The 13,585-nt window shown below is 45.9% G+C and overlaps 1 long non-coding RNA gene across 2 annotated transcripts; it reads right to left on the reverse strand.

The window, feature by feature from the left end:
- Positions 1 to 1,695: 1,695 nt before the first annotated feature.
- On the reverse strand, positions 1,696 to 7,812 carry LOC116567883. Of its 2 annotated transcripts, none has more exons than XR_004276402.1 (4): positions 7,569 to 7,812; positions 7,009 to 7,159; positions 2,372 to 2,445; positions 1,696 to 1,898 (listed from the first exon to the last, which is right to left on the reverse strand). It is a non-coding gene; the product is annotated as an uncharacterized LOC116567883 (long non-coding RNA). The 2 variants fall into 2 exon arrangements; XR_004276401.1 differs by having other exon boundaries at positions 2,372 to 2,567.
- Between the last annotated feature and the right edge of the window lie 5,773 nt (positions 7,813 to 13,585).

A 13,585-nucleotide genomic window follows, 5' to 3' on the forward strand; every position in this document is an offset into this window, starting at 1 on the left:
CATGGAGACTTATACTCTTCACTGGAGTAAACAGATGGAGATGCTGGCAGCCAGGTGCCTGGAATCAATAGGTCTGGCACCCATGTAAGGTCTACGTGCCCTGCATGATGGTTGAGGAGCTGTAGGCTTCAGCAAGAGCTTTATCTATATGACTGACTTAATCCTTACAACTACCCTGTAAAGAAGCTACCATCATCTCTATTCACAATTTTTAAAAAAACAAACAGATAATCATATCCAAAAATGGGCAGAAGATATAACAGACACTTCTCCAATGAAGACAGACAAATGGCTATCAGAAACATGAAAAAATGTTCATCATCACTAGCCATCAGGGAGATTCAAATTAAAACCACATTGAGATACCACCTTATACCAGTTAGAATGGCCAAAATTAGCAAGACAGGAAACAACATGTGTTGGAGAGGATGTGGAGAAAGGGGAACCCTCTTACACTGTTGGTGGGAATGCAAGTTGGTGCAGCCACTTTGGAGAACAGTGTGGAGATTCCTCAAGAAAATAAAAATAGAACTTCCCTATGACCCTGCAATTGCACTACTGGGTATTTACCCCAAAGATACAGATGTCGTGAAAAGAAGGGCCATTTGTACCCCAATGTTTATAGCAGCAATGGCCATGGTCGCCAAACTGTGGAAAGAACCAAGATGCCCTTCAACAGATGAATGGATAAGAAAGATGTGGTCCATATACACTATGGAGTATTATGCCTCCATCAGAAAGGATGAATACCCAACTTTTGTAGCAACATGGATGGGACTGCAAGAGATTATGCTGAGTGAAATAAGTCAAGCAGAGAGAGTCAATTATCATATGGTTTCACGTATTTGTGGAGCATAACAAATAACATGGAGGACACAGGGAGATGGAGAGGAGAAGGGAGTTGTGGGAAATTGGAAGGGGAGGTGAACCATGAGAGGCTATGGACTCTGAAAAACAACCTGGTCTTGAAGGGGCGGGGGGTGGGAGTTTGGGGGAACCAGGTGGTGGGTATTAGGGAGGGAACATATTGCATGGAGCACTGTGTGGTGCAAAAACAATGAATACTGTTATGCTGAAATTAAAAAAAAAAAGAAGAAGAAGAAGAAGCACAGAGAGGTGAAGCCACTCAATCAAGATCACACAGTCAGAAAGTGGCAGTCATTGCTGGTACGAGATTCTGTACGCTATCGGCCTCACTAGTAAATCTTTCCTGATTACCCCCATGTCTCCAACTTGGCCACACCATGACATGCGTGAAAACCCACAAGTATGGCCTCGTTTTTGACATGTTCTCACTTTTCCTCCATCTCATCTGTCCTTTGAGATTCCATATCAGGCTCCAAAAGGCTGAAGAGCATGAACACAATGATACTCAAATACCTTCTGGCTAAATGACCCAATCACATAAAAACTATTTAACCCTTAACACCTCCAGATGCTCAAAATATTTGGTGATGATAAAAATGAGGCAAAAGTGGCGAGACAAGATCTGTGAAAGATGATGGATAACCTGTTTTATCAGCATTGGATGGGTCAAAAAGCCCAGAGAAGAGAACACTTCTACGTGCCTCCCAAGGTGCAGGTTTCAAATGCTTGAGGGTTCTTGTGATTTTCTACTTTCAGGCCTTGTCCTGGCATCATTTCACATCTGTGTTTTCATCTCTATGAATTCCTGAGAATGCAATCATATTACCTAAGTCACACTCTATCTGCCCGAAAACAAATATGCAAACAAAAAGCTTCAGAAAGCTCAGTGATTACCTGAAATTGATGCCAAGGAAGACTGACATCATGACCAGCAAAGAGGAGGCTGATGAAATGAAGCAATCAATCATAGTTTTGCAAACTTTTTGTTGTCCAGAACGGCACAAATCTTTCTTTTGGTTAAGATGAATCACCTAGTTCAGGAAACGAGGTGATTTTAATAAGTAATAATCGCAATGACACATCTTATTTGTAATATTTACAAAGTGTTCTTGACATCATCAAGGTCATGGTCTTGAAGAGAAAAGAGCACGAATGTTCACTGAGCACATATATGCCAAGCAATTCCGTTTGCACGGTAAAAATCTTGGGAAGGTAGGTGTGATTATTCTCCATTTCCAGATGAGGACAAAAACTCAGAGAGATTAAGGAGTATACCCTGAATCACACAGCTAGAAAATGGCAGAGCAAAAACTAGGACCCCAGTTCTACCCAGCCCTAAAGCCTGTAAGCAGTCTTTTTGCCTCTTAGACTATCCTGAGAAAAGCTTTGAGAAATTATGTGGTTTCATTAATTTCCCAAAGATTTAGTTTTAACCCTATGCCTAATCAGAAAATAGCATTTTCTCAAGATGCAAAACTTAATAGAACTACCATTGAGGAAGTACCTGAGTCGTCAAGTCACTGGCTTTGATTACTGGCAAAGGTATGTCATCTTGGGAGTCGTATTCTCCAGTGCTGCCTGGCGAAGATTGTGGAAACCTATGTCACAATATTCATAATCCTCCCAAATATAACTGGATTAAATCTATTTATTAAAGGGAAGACACTATTATACCAGGAAAAGTCCTGTTTGGGAGACACCTAAAGCAAAAAGATATGGAAAATCATGAGAATAAAGGATGGAAAAAGATATGCCAGGAAAATAATAGCTGAAGGAGAACAGACATGACTATGTCAATGGCACAAAAAATGGATTCTAAGACAGAAAATGTGACTATATAATGATATAATTTTCAATTCACCAGGAAGACATAAGAGTTCCAAGTGTATATGCACCTAATAAAAAAGTTTCACATCATATAAGTAAAAACTTAAAATAGAAGGAGGAATTGACAAATCTACCAACAGTTCTCTCTCAATTACTGTTAAGTCGAGCACCAAAAAACACTCAATAAATATATTTGAACAATGGTGATCTATAAATCACCATAAAATACTGAATGTAAAATGTATCTTATATTTTAATATATAAAATCCTGAATATTTATATTTAAAATATAAAATATAAAATCCTGAATGTAAACATCAGAAAATATTCAGAAAATTTTTCTGAAACACACATGAAATGGTTACAAAAATTAGCCACATAGTTGGTCATAAAGTCCATCTTAACGAATGTCAGAAAATAAGTATCACATCCATTACCTTCTTTAAATACAATATAATTAAGTAGAAGTCAATAATAAAGAACAGGAAGTTTTCATATATTGGAATTTTAAAAATAGAATTCTGAATAATATATGACTCCAAAAAGAAATAATCATGAAAATGTAAGAATATTTAGAACAATAATGAAAAACATGTACTTGTGTGTTACAGTGAAAGAGGTGCTCAGAGGGAAACACATTGTCCTAAATGCTTGATTTTACAAAGAACAAAGGCTCCAAATTAATGAGCTAACTCCAACTAAAAACATAAAGAAAAAAACCCACAACATCCATCCAAAGAAACAGAAGAGAGAGGATAACAAAAAAGAACAGGCATCAGTGAATGAGGTCAGTGGGGAATGCCATACACTGGAAAGAGCTGAAAAAGCTAAATGCTGGTCCTTTGGAAAGACTAACAAAATAGACTAATTTCTGATGACACTGCTTAAGAAAAAAAAGGCACAAATATTTAAACACAAATTCAGCAGAAGGTATTTAATTACATATATAGCAGAAATAAAAAAGTGAAATCAATAAACAGTTTTATACTGACATACTTGACAGATAAAGTAGACACGTTTCTGGGAAAATGCAATTTATCAATAGTGACTCAAGAAGAAATAGAAAGTTCGAATAGCCCTACAATTATTTTAAAAATTGAAACAGTATTAGAAGTCCTACCAAAGCAAAACACCAGGCTGAGATGGTTTCACAGATCAGTTCCTACAAATTTTCATGGAACCAATCATTCCAATCTAACAAAGCTTCTTAATGTATTCAGGAAAAATGATATCACTCTCCAACTCATTCTATGAGCTCAGTGTAATCTTAATTTATAAAATCAGGCAAGGTCAGTAAGAGAAATGGAAATTACAACTCAATTTCTTTCATAAATACTGGTGCAGAATCCTTTTAAAAATTAGCAAAATAGGTGTACCTGGGTGGCTCAGTCAGTTACGTGTCTGCCTTATGAGTCCTACGTCAGGCTCCCTGCTCAGCAGGGATCATGCTTCTCCCTCTTGTACTCCTCGTGCTTGTGCTCTCTCTCTGTCATGTAAACTTAAAAAATCTTTTTAAAAAAGTTAACAAAATAGATCCAGCCATGTTTTTAAAATACCATGTTAAATTATTCCAGGAGTGCAAGGTTGGGTTGACTTCAGGAGTGTCATTGCCTAGTGAAGAATTCACTTTACCCAAAGAGTGACTTGGCCTTTGTTCTAGTTCCTGGGAACTATCCCCTAAACTCTTGAAATTTCCTGAGTAAGAAGAGTGTCTTTGTTACTCATGGGCCACACTTGAGAGTTTACCCAATAAGATGACTCATGGTGGGGACTATTCTTGCCAGAAAGACCAGCTATGTGATTAGAGAGCTGGGGCTTTGGGCCACTTGAAATCAGCCTGACTTGAATGGGGGTGGACAGCAGCGGTGTTGCTGGAAAATGAAGTCAAAACCACGTGGGTAATAATTCAACCAATCAGACCTATGTAATGAAGCCTTGATCAAAAATCTGGACACTAAAGCTTGGGTGAGCTTCCTGGACAGGTCATACTCTGCATATTCCTACCCTTTGGTGCTAGGAGGGTAATGCCTCCCCGAGGACACAAAACCTTCGTGTCTGAAACTCTCTCAAGTTCCAGATTCTGCCTTATGTATCTCTTCCACTGGGGGTTCTGTCTTGGATCCTTTTGCTAAAGAAAACTGTAGTAATAAGTATAACACTTTCCTGAGTATGTGAGTCCTCCTAGTGAGCCCAGGGAGTCCAGACCTCAACCGTGTAGCCAGCTCATCTGAGAGAGGGTGGTCCTGGGGATTTCTGAACTTGCAACAGGTGTCAGAATTTGGGGGCAGACTTGCCAGTCTGGAGGACTGTGACCTTCAGCTTGACTTTGGACAACTCTGGGCTGACATCTTTCACCACCACAGACTGAACAGGAAAAACTTTTGATAATCTCAGGGCAAGCATGCAAAAAAAAAAAAAAAAAAAAGCACTGATAAAATTCCTCCTCATTTTGATTTAAAAAAGAAACTTTAGTAAACCAGCATTCCAATAAAACTTTCTTAACCTCACAGAGACTATAAACAAACAAAAAGAAATATAAACATGTTCAATGGATGGGAGCAAAACAAAGTTGCCACTTTTACTGCTCCCCCCCCCCAAAAAAAATTGCTGGGGGATGGATAATGCACAATGAATACAAAATAACCAGGAAAATAAATTCAAGGATTAGAAAGGAATAAACAAGATGGTAACTATTTCCTGGAGATGTAATTTCTTATATATATAACCCAAAAGAATCTTTAGATATATTTTCTGAAATAGTAAGATAGTTTAGCAAAATCTACAAAAGCTGATGAAAACTCAGTCACATATGATAACAGATATATCCTGGACACAAGGTGTGAGGCAGGGAAAAAGTTCCCAGAAGACTGTATACAACACATTGCCCTTCCTATGCAGTTCAAAACCCAGCAAAACTAAATAATAAACAAGCATACAAACATTTGAAATGAATCCCTCTCTCTATATATTTTGAAAAACACTGACTCACACACACAAAAAAGTATCAACCACAGTTTTTGCAAAAGCTGCAAACAGGAGACACCTTACATATCCAACAAAAAATAAATAGGGAAACAAAGTATAGTGTGTTCATACAATCAAATGCTGCTCTACAATAAAAAGAAAGAACTCCAGATACTCTCAATGACGCGGATGAATTTCAAAACATTATGGTGAACAACATTTTTTTTTAAACTAGACACAAAGAGTAGATATTGTGTGACTTGGTGTATATGGAATTTTAAAATAAGCAAAAGTAATTTACAGAGGAGAGGAAAGAGCTGTGGCCACCTCTGGTAGGGGAGAGAGGATTGGCTGGCAAGGCATACAAGGAACTTTCTGGGGTAGGAAATATATTTTTTGATGGGAGACTGGTTCTGTGGGTGCAAACATTTCTCAGAATTCCTCAATCTATACACCAAAAACCTGCACATTGTTTTGTATATAAATTTTTAAAAAGGAACACACGAGGGAGCCTGGGTGGCTCAGTTGGTTAAGTGTCCGAATCTTGGCTTCAGCTCAGATCATGATCTCAAGGTCCTGGGATTGAGCCCTGGGTCAGGCTCTGTGCGCGGACTCTGCTGGTCTCTTTGCCTCTGCTCCTCACCTGCCCCCACCCCATTTTCTCTCTCTCTCTCAAATAAATAAGTAAAAAAAAGTTTTTTCTTAATTTAAAAAAGAACATATGGAAAGAAATTTTATAAGCTAGAAAAAAAGTGAAGTCTTTAGAAACACAGAATTTAAGACTGAACTTCCTTGGGTTTTGGGGGGAGAGTAGATAAATAGGGAAAAGGAAGGATCACAAATCGTTGGTGACATCCTAGTTGCTGATTTGGGTGTGGGTCCCAGGATTCGTGATCTTGCACCTTATTTAACATACTTGTTACATTCAATCCTTCAAAGTATCAAATAATGTGTTTTTTAAGATCTTATTTATTCATTTGTCAGAGAGAGGAACCACAAGCAGAGGGAGTGGCAGGCAGAGGGAGAAGCAGGCTCCCCGCTGAGCAGGGAGCCCAGTGCGGGACTCGATCCCAGGACCCTGGGATCATGACCTGAGCGGAAGGCACATGCTTCACCGACTGAGCCACCCAGGCACCCCTCAAATAATATATTTTTAAAGATACCGAAAGCAAATTATCACTTTAGGGTGGAAAAAGTTGAAAAAAGTTTCACGAAGGAAGTAGTACTTGAGGGAGAGAGAAAACTTTTATAGACAGGGTTAAATGGAAACTCCAGAGAGAATGCCGATTTTAGAACTGGCAAACTGCTGCCTTCACTGAGCGACACACAGACTGCAATTTGTAAACTCACAGACGTAAGACAGAGCACGTTCTTGTCGAATGACTGAAGCACTTTGTAGCCCATTTTTCGTCGTTTCTTCTCCTAGAACAGAGCTCTCGGGCCACCAACAGGACAGACGTTATTAAGCACGCGGACCAGGTCATAGACTACTTTTCGGCACCTCTCAAAGAGCCGAACATGTATGTAGCAGTCGGTTAGAGAAATGTGTCTGGCATTGGACTGGAGTCTGCAGTGGGTTAAACAGAGCACTAAAAATCAATGTCCTTTCTTTCTAGGGTTATTATTGAATTAACATACATGCCAAGCTGATAAGGCAACATGTTCACTGATGTCTGCGTGCGTGCATGTCTGTGTCTGAGAAGGACGTTTACACGGTATTGGCTCAAAGAGTGCTGCTGTTTTTGATACACACGTGAAATTACTGAATGTTGTTGGGACTTAACAGTGTAATATTTAAGAACTGCAGAACTCCCAAAATCTCATGTGCGTAGGACCTGCAGTTGGTTGGGTTATGGAAAATATGGGTCAAAGCGAGCCATGGTGAAAAGTGAAAATAGACAACTCCTCACCATCGCAGCATCACTTAAACGGAGCGTTCTCTTCACACACGGGTCTGGGGATCAGACCCGAGTTGGGTTTTGCAGAGGTCCCTCATGCTGGTCCAGGAGGGCCATACATCCCCAGTCTGGCAACTCCACTCGGCTGTCGCATGTCTGCTTTCCTTTCCTTCCTGCCCTCTCCGTAATCGTGAGCACCGAGAAGGAGCCCTGGGACAGCAGGTCCACATCCCCTGGGACGGAATGTGCTAGAAACACAAACCTCCAGGCTCCGCCCCAGACCTGCTGAATCAGAAACCTCAGGGAAGGGCTTGGCTCTGTATTTTTGCACAATCTCCTCACGCTTCTGAGGCATGCTAAGTTTGAGAACCACTGTTCTTGATCAAGAACTTTCTGTTTCTTTCAGTTCCTCAGACTTCACGGTAAAAAGACAAACAAACCAGAAGTAAACAAGCTCGCCCCTGTCGGGATCACGACCTGCTCCTGCCCCGGGAAGGGAAGGTTCCTGCACGCACGGCCTTCTATTTGTTCCAATGTGCAAAACACGGGGGGAGTATCCTTGGATTCCTTTCCCTCCTTGATATGGAGTCCTGTCCCCCAGGCGTGTCCCAGGTCACCCACTGCCATGCATCTCCTTGACCACACCCCTGTTGGAGCCACCGCGGTCTCATGACTGGATTCTGCAATAGAACCCTCCCTGATCTGGCCGTCTCCACCACCGACAGCCACAGTCCATTCTCTGCCAGTAGCCAGGAAGCTGTCTCAAAGCCCAAGTCGGATTCCACTGCTCCCCTGCTCAAACCCCTGGTGATGAACCTGGAGCGACCGTCAGACCCTCTCTCCACGCTGAAAAGCTCTTTCTGACCGAGTCTTGCCAACCTCCCACAGCGCTCACTGTTGCTCCCCACACCTGGCTACATTGACCTTCTTTCCTGAAACATATCTGGGCTTGTTTCTACCTCAGGACCTTTGCGCAAGCTGTTCCCACCTGCCTAGAAGGTTCTCCTCAACTCTGTAAAGCTGGATTCTTCTTATCATTCACATCACAACAGACTTCTGCAGCCTGTCTCATCTAAAGTGACTACATCTGACACCATCTAGCTCTGGGTTTTTCTGTCTGCCTTCCCCCACTGCAACCTCACAGGACAGAGACCATCAGGGTCCTCTTCACCATCCCTGCAACTAGAGCAGAGCACACAACAGGTGCTCAATAACCATTAGCAAAGGATGGACCCCTGCCGATGGAGAGTGGGGCAAGCTGTGTCTGCGGGGCCCTGGGTGCTTCTGTCTTTCCTGGCTGCTCACAAAAGCCTTCCGTGTACGGGCTGCACCTGTCTCTTGAGAAGCGTTGAGGTCAGATTGGTGCTTCTGTTAGCGGCACCACTACCCGAGTTACACTTTGTTTAGAATTTCCGGAGTCTAGAAAGCTACTGCTCTCCATAGATATCAAAATACAAAACAGCCCTCCAGATTCTTGCGCTGTGTGCTCAGGGTTACTTAGAATTCTCTCCTCTCCATGCTTACAAGCCTATGATTATACACATTTCTAAAAAATTAAGAAAGAAAAAACCCAAATCCTACCTATCCTTCTTCACAGATTCCTGCGCTATCCCCAACTCCCTTCAGCCTCCCGCCATCTCTCCCAGCGGCTTTCTTGCGCTGCTGCCCCTCCTCCATGGTCGGCCCCTTCCCCTGCAACCTGCCACCACTTCGGCCTGGACCAGCCTTTGACAACGAGCATGTCAGGACATCGATTCCCTGCTTTGACCCTCCCGCAGCTCTTCCCTGGCGGTAAGAAAGTCCCTGCATATCACAGGGCGCTTTGCTGGTCAGCTTTGACACCCCCGCCCCCGACCATCTGCAGCGAAGGCGGACCCCGCGGAAGGAGCCCAATTCAGGGCAGCCGCAGCTGTGTTACCAGAACTGTCAACCGTCAGCCGCCCCTACCTCCCCTCTCCATCACTTCCGCCCGAGAGAAAAAGCGCTGTCGCAACCCTACAGGGGGGAACACTAAGGCTGCCTTCGATGAGGTGTCCTGCACCAGTGGGTGGTGAAGCAGGGGTTGGAGAGAGGCTTCTGAGTCCTGAGTGCCCGGCCCTGACCGTGGCCTCGGCTGCCAGTAGCAGAGCGGGGCTCCGGGGGACCGCTGTGTCTGCGCAGCCCTAGCTCGTGCTGGGGCTTCCCCCCCCGGCCCCGGGGGCTCTGCTAGGGGGCCCCTTAGGACCAAGGTGACACCGGCCACCAGCTGGTGTGCACTCAGGAGCCACCATGTGCCGGCCAGGTCCTCACCGCCTCTAAACTTCTTCCCCACGAGGAGGAGGGAAGGATGGGCTCTGTCCTGTACTGCCCCGCGGGCTGTGGGCTGCAGACCCCGGGAGCGGTTGACACGGATGGCCACCGACGCGTCCCACCGCACCCACAGGCAGGTGTGTGACCTGCGTTCCAGGGCAGCCCCTCGGCGTTGCTGATGAACTTGCACTGGAGCGGGGTGAAACTTTGGCCCTGGCCACGTTTTATTTTTTTATGTTTTTAATTAAATTGCCTGGGTCACTGACACCCTGCAGAGACTATGAAACGCAGCCGTGCATTTTGTTAATGATACACCATCTGTTTGTTCACACTGTGCGGTCACATGGTCCTTGCTCGCGGAACATCCTGTCTCACTGGCCTAAACCAGTTTGTGGGTGAAATGCTCGGGCTGCGTGCCAGCGGGTCTCTCTCCCTGCCTGCCTCCCTTCCTCTTTCTTTCTTTTCCCTCCTTCCTTCCTTTCTTCCTTCTCTCGTTCCGCACTTCCTCCCTGCCTCCCTCCCTCTCCTGTCTCACCCATTTTAAGATTGGCTGTTGACCCCAAACTTGTCGGCTGAATTTGGGTCACTGCTCATGCCCCCAGCTGCCCCGTTTCTGCTGCAGTTTTCTGGCCTGACTTCTGAGAGGTGCTGGTGGAGACCCGGTGCGCTCAGGCAGCTCAGACCACAGGGCGAGAGCCCACAGCAGACACTGGGGGGCGGTGCTGCCCACCCCGGCTCAGAGGTTGCAGAGAAATCCGCGGACTGCCCCGGAGGACCCCTCTGACCCGACCCCGAGTGTCACGGACTCATCCTCCCCTGTAACATTCGTGACAACGGGCTCATCTCACACGGTAATTAGATCAGATCCTCGGAGAGCAGTGCAGCTGGGCATTTTTAAGAGCTTTACATCTTATGCATTTCCATGAAGACTGGTCCGCAAAAAGGAAAAGTAACGGAAGCACTGATTTTGACCCTTCCCTGGGGATTGCCAATGCTCTTGGACCCCAGCAGAGAGGGAGGGAGAGGCCAGGCTGCTTTGCAGGGGTGCCCACCACCATGGACGGGACCCCGTTGCTGGCCTCGAGGAACCCCGTAATCATATGAAGGGTATACACCCATGATATCTTATTTATGAAACTTTCAGAGTGTCGACATCCTAAAGTCTTGGAATGTCTGCCCTCAGACACCCCTCCTTGTAGCCTGACGGAGAAACTATGGTACAGTCACTGTGTGACACTATACAATCAGGTGACAAGCTCCAGGAGGCTCTCTGGAAGGGACCAGGTGCCCAGAGCACCGGGGAGGCTGCGGGCAGGATGCCGGCAGGAGGCCCAACCCACTGGCACGTAAAAGCCTGGGATGCTCATAGGTGTGGAATCCCAAGGACGCACCTGTCAACAATGACCCCTTGTGCACCTGTCGCTTGGTCTCCTGGCTTTTTCCTTATACAACGACTCCCTCGGGGCTGATCTTTTCCTTGTCTTCTACCAGATTTCACTTTCTGGTTGTAACTGGTGAGGAGGGGTGCCTCACACTAGATGTCTGGTTTCCCTGATTCCTCGGGGAGACCTGAGGACGAGGTTTAAGGTGTGTGTGTGTGTGTGTGTGTTTGTGTTCACGTGTGTGCCTGTATGTGTGTGTGTGTGTGTGTGTGTGTGTGTGTGTGTGTGTTGACGCCAACAGACAGATCATTTTGTGGAGAACATGGCCCCTGTGGATGATTCATCCTTAGGTGTTTCACACATTGGGCTTAGGAAATATTTCTCCAATCAGCGGAGAACCAATAACCCAGAACCTCTCTTATCAGCTTCTGATAGGAGTCTGCAGCCCATAAAACCCAGCTCGCACACTCCCTGCTGAGAAACGTCTGCACCTGCGCTTCTTGGCCCAGAAGGTTGTTACTCAGTCACTTTGTGAGTCAGGTGCGGCCCTTGCTCCTCCTGTCCCTTCGTCGCTGAAGAAGAGCAGCCCCTCTCCACCAGAGGACACCCAGCCGGACCCACATGTCTCTGGCACCCCTGTCAGTCCTCACAAGGGAAACAGCAAGGCAGGTGTTCCTGGACACGCGGGGACCGATGCTAAGCACAGGGTTTTCCTGAACTCCGGCCAACACCTCTGTGCTCAGTTTGGGGAGATCAACTCTTACTGGCACTAAAATGATTTGTGTCATTATTTCTAAACGATGAGGCCAGTGAAAGAAAAAAACAGTGGTCTGTGACCTGCCCCAGGAAAGGGACGTGACATACTTTTCAAACTTGGTTGAAGAATTCCAGCCCCAGGGGCGCCTGGGTGGCTCAGACAGTGAAGTGTCTGCCTTCAGCTCAGGTCGTGATCCCAGGGTCCTGGAGTCGAGCCCAGAGTCTGGTTCCTTGCTCAGCAGGGAGTCTGCTTCTCCTTCTCCTTCTACAACCCTGCTTAAGGGCACGCGCGCGCGCTCTCTCTGTCTCAAATAAATAAAATCTTGAAAAAAAAAAAAGAAGAAGAAGAATTCTAGCCCAGCTTCACCAGTCAACACTTGGTTTTAAGCATAAAACAGGCCACATGCTGCTGTCACCCGGGGGTGGCTTTTTGGGCAAGAGCGTGATTCACTGGGAGAGTTTGCTGTCGGCGACTCCGCTGGGTTTGTGCTGGTTTCCTTTCCCTTCCTCTGCACAGCGGGACTGGATGACTTTGGAATTCAAAGAAAGCAGAACTTATTTTACTCCCAGATCTGCTACAAAGTCAAATAAGAGGCCGAATGAATGACCGGTGCATGTTCACCCAGGAGCCGCTGACGAGAAAATGCTCAAAAATGGAATCTCTTCCTCAGCAGGTAAATCGAAGAATGGTTACTGCTGAAGCAGCTTCCACCCTGGGAGAAAATTAGAGCAGGAATATGGTCTTTGCAAATGCCCACCTCAGCTGAAATTTGTTAGGGAGCTGCCCATCCCCCACCCGGGTCCTTTCCGGAATTTTCTCTCCCTTGGCCTTCTGCCCACCCATGCTCTACCCATCCTTCAGGGCCCGGGACAACCCTGCCTCCTACAGCAGCCACCCCAGGCCCTCCCTGGCCGTGAACTCCCACAAGACGTGGGGTGTATCAGCTGGGACAATCTAGGTCAGGCCAGGCCCTGGACGACCTCAAATCCTCCATGACACGTCCAACATGGTCTGCAAGGTTCTGGTTGTCAGAGTGACACAGGCAGACAGGGGCCCCATTGGTCATTCATTCTTGTGGTCGGCACAGCATGGGAAGAAAACAGGGCACAAAGCACACTGACCTTTGAGTATCCACCGGAAGTGATACGCGTCACTTCCGCTCGTGTTTCATGAACTCAAATGGCCCCTCCAGCCACAGCCTCTGAACTCCGTGCCATCCTGGGAGGTAAGTTGTGTTGTTCCAATTATGCTTTTGGGTTCCTGAGGACAAGGGGCTTGTCTTCCCCTCCTGGGCCTTCCTTAATTCACATAGCATGTGCTCAGCATTGGACTCAGGACAGAGAGAGGAAAAAATGGGCAAACCCCAATCTCTGACATCAAGGGTCTCAGACAGACTCTACTGAGGCAAGATTGACAAGGGAATACTGTAATCTTAGCACCTGCAGAGCCACGTGGGAGGAAGAGGTGACCAAGAAAGTAGGTTCTGTCTCCTCCCGAGAGGCCAGTGAGCAAAAGCGCAGAGAGCTGAGTGTTTTCTCTCCACACTGGGAAGAGTTAGGGATGGCCAGGCAGACTCAAAGGGCGGAGGGCGGTGTTGTAGC

The sequence above is a fragment of the Mustela erminea genome, chromosome 10 (genome assembly GCF_009829155.1).
Source record: "Mustela erminea isolate mMusErm1 chromosome 10, mMusErm1.Pri, whole genome shotgun sequence".
NCBI classification, from domain to species: Eukaryota; Metazoa; Chordata; class Mammalia; order Carnivora; family Mustelidae; genus Mustela; species Mustela erminea.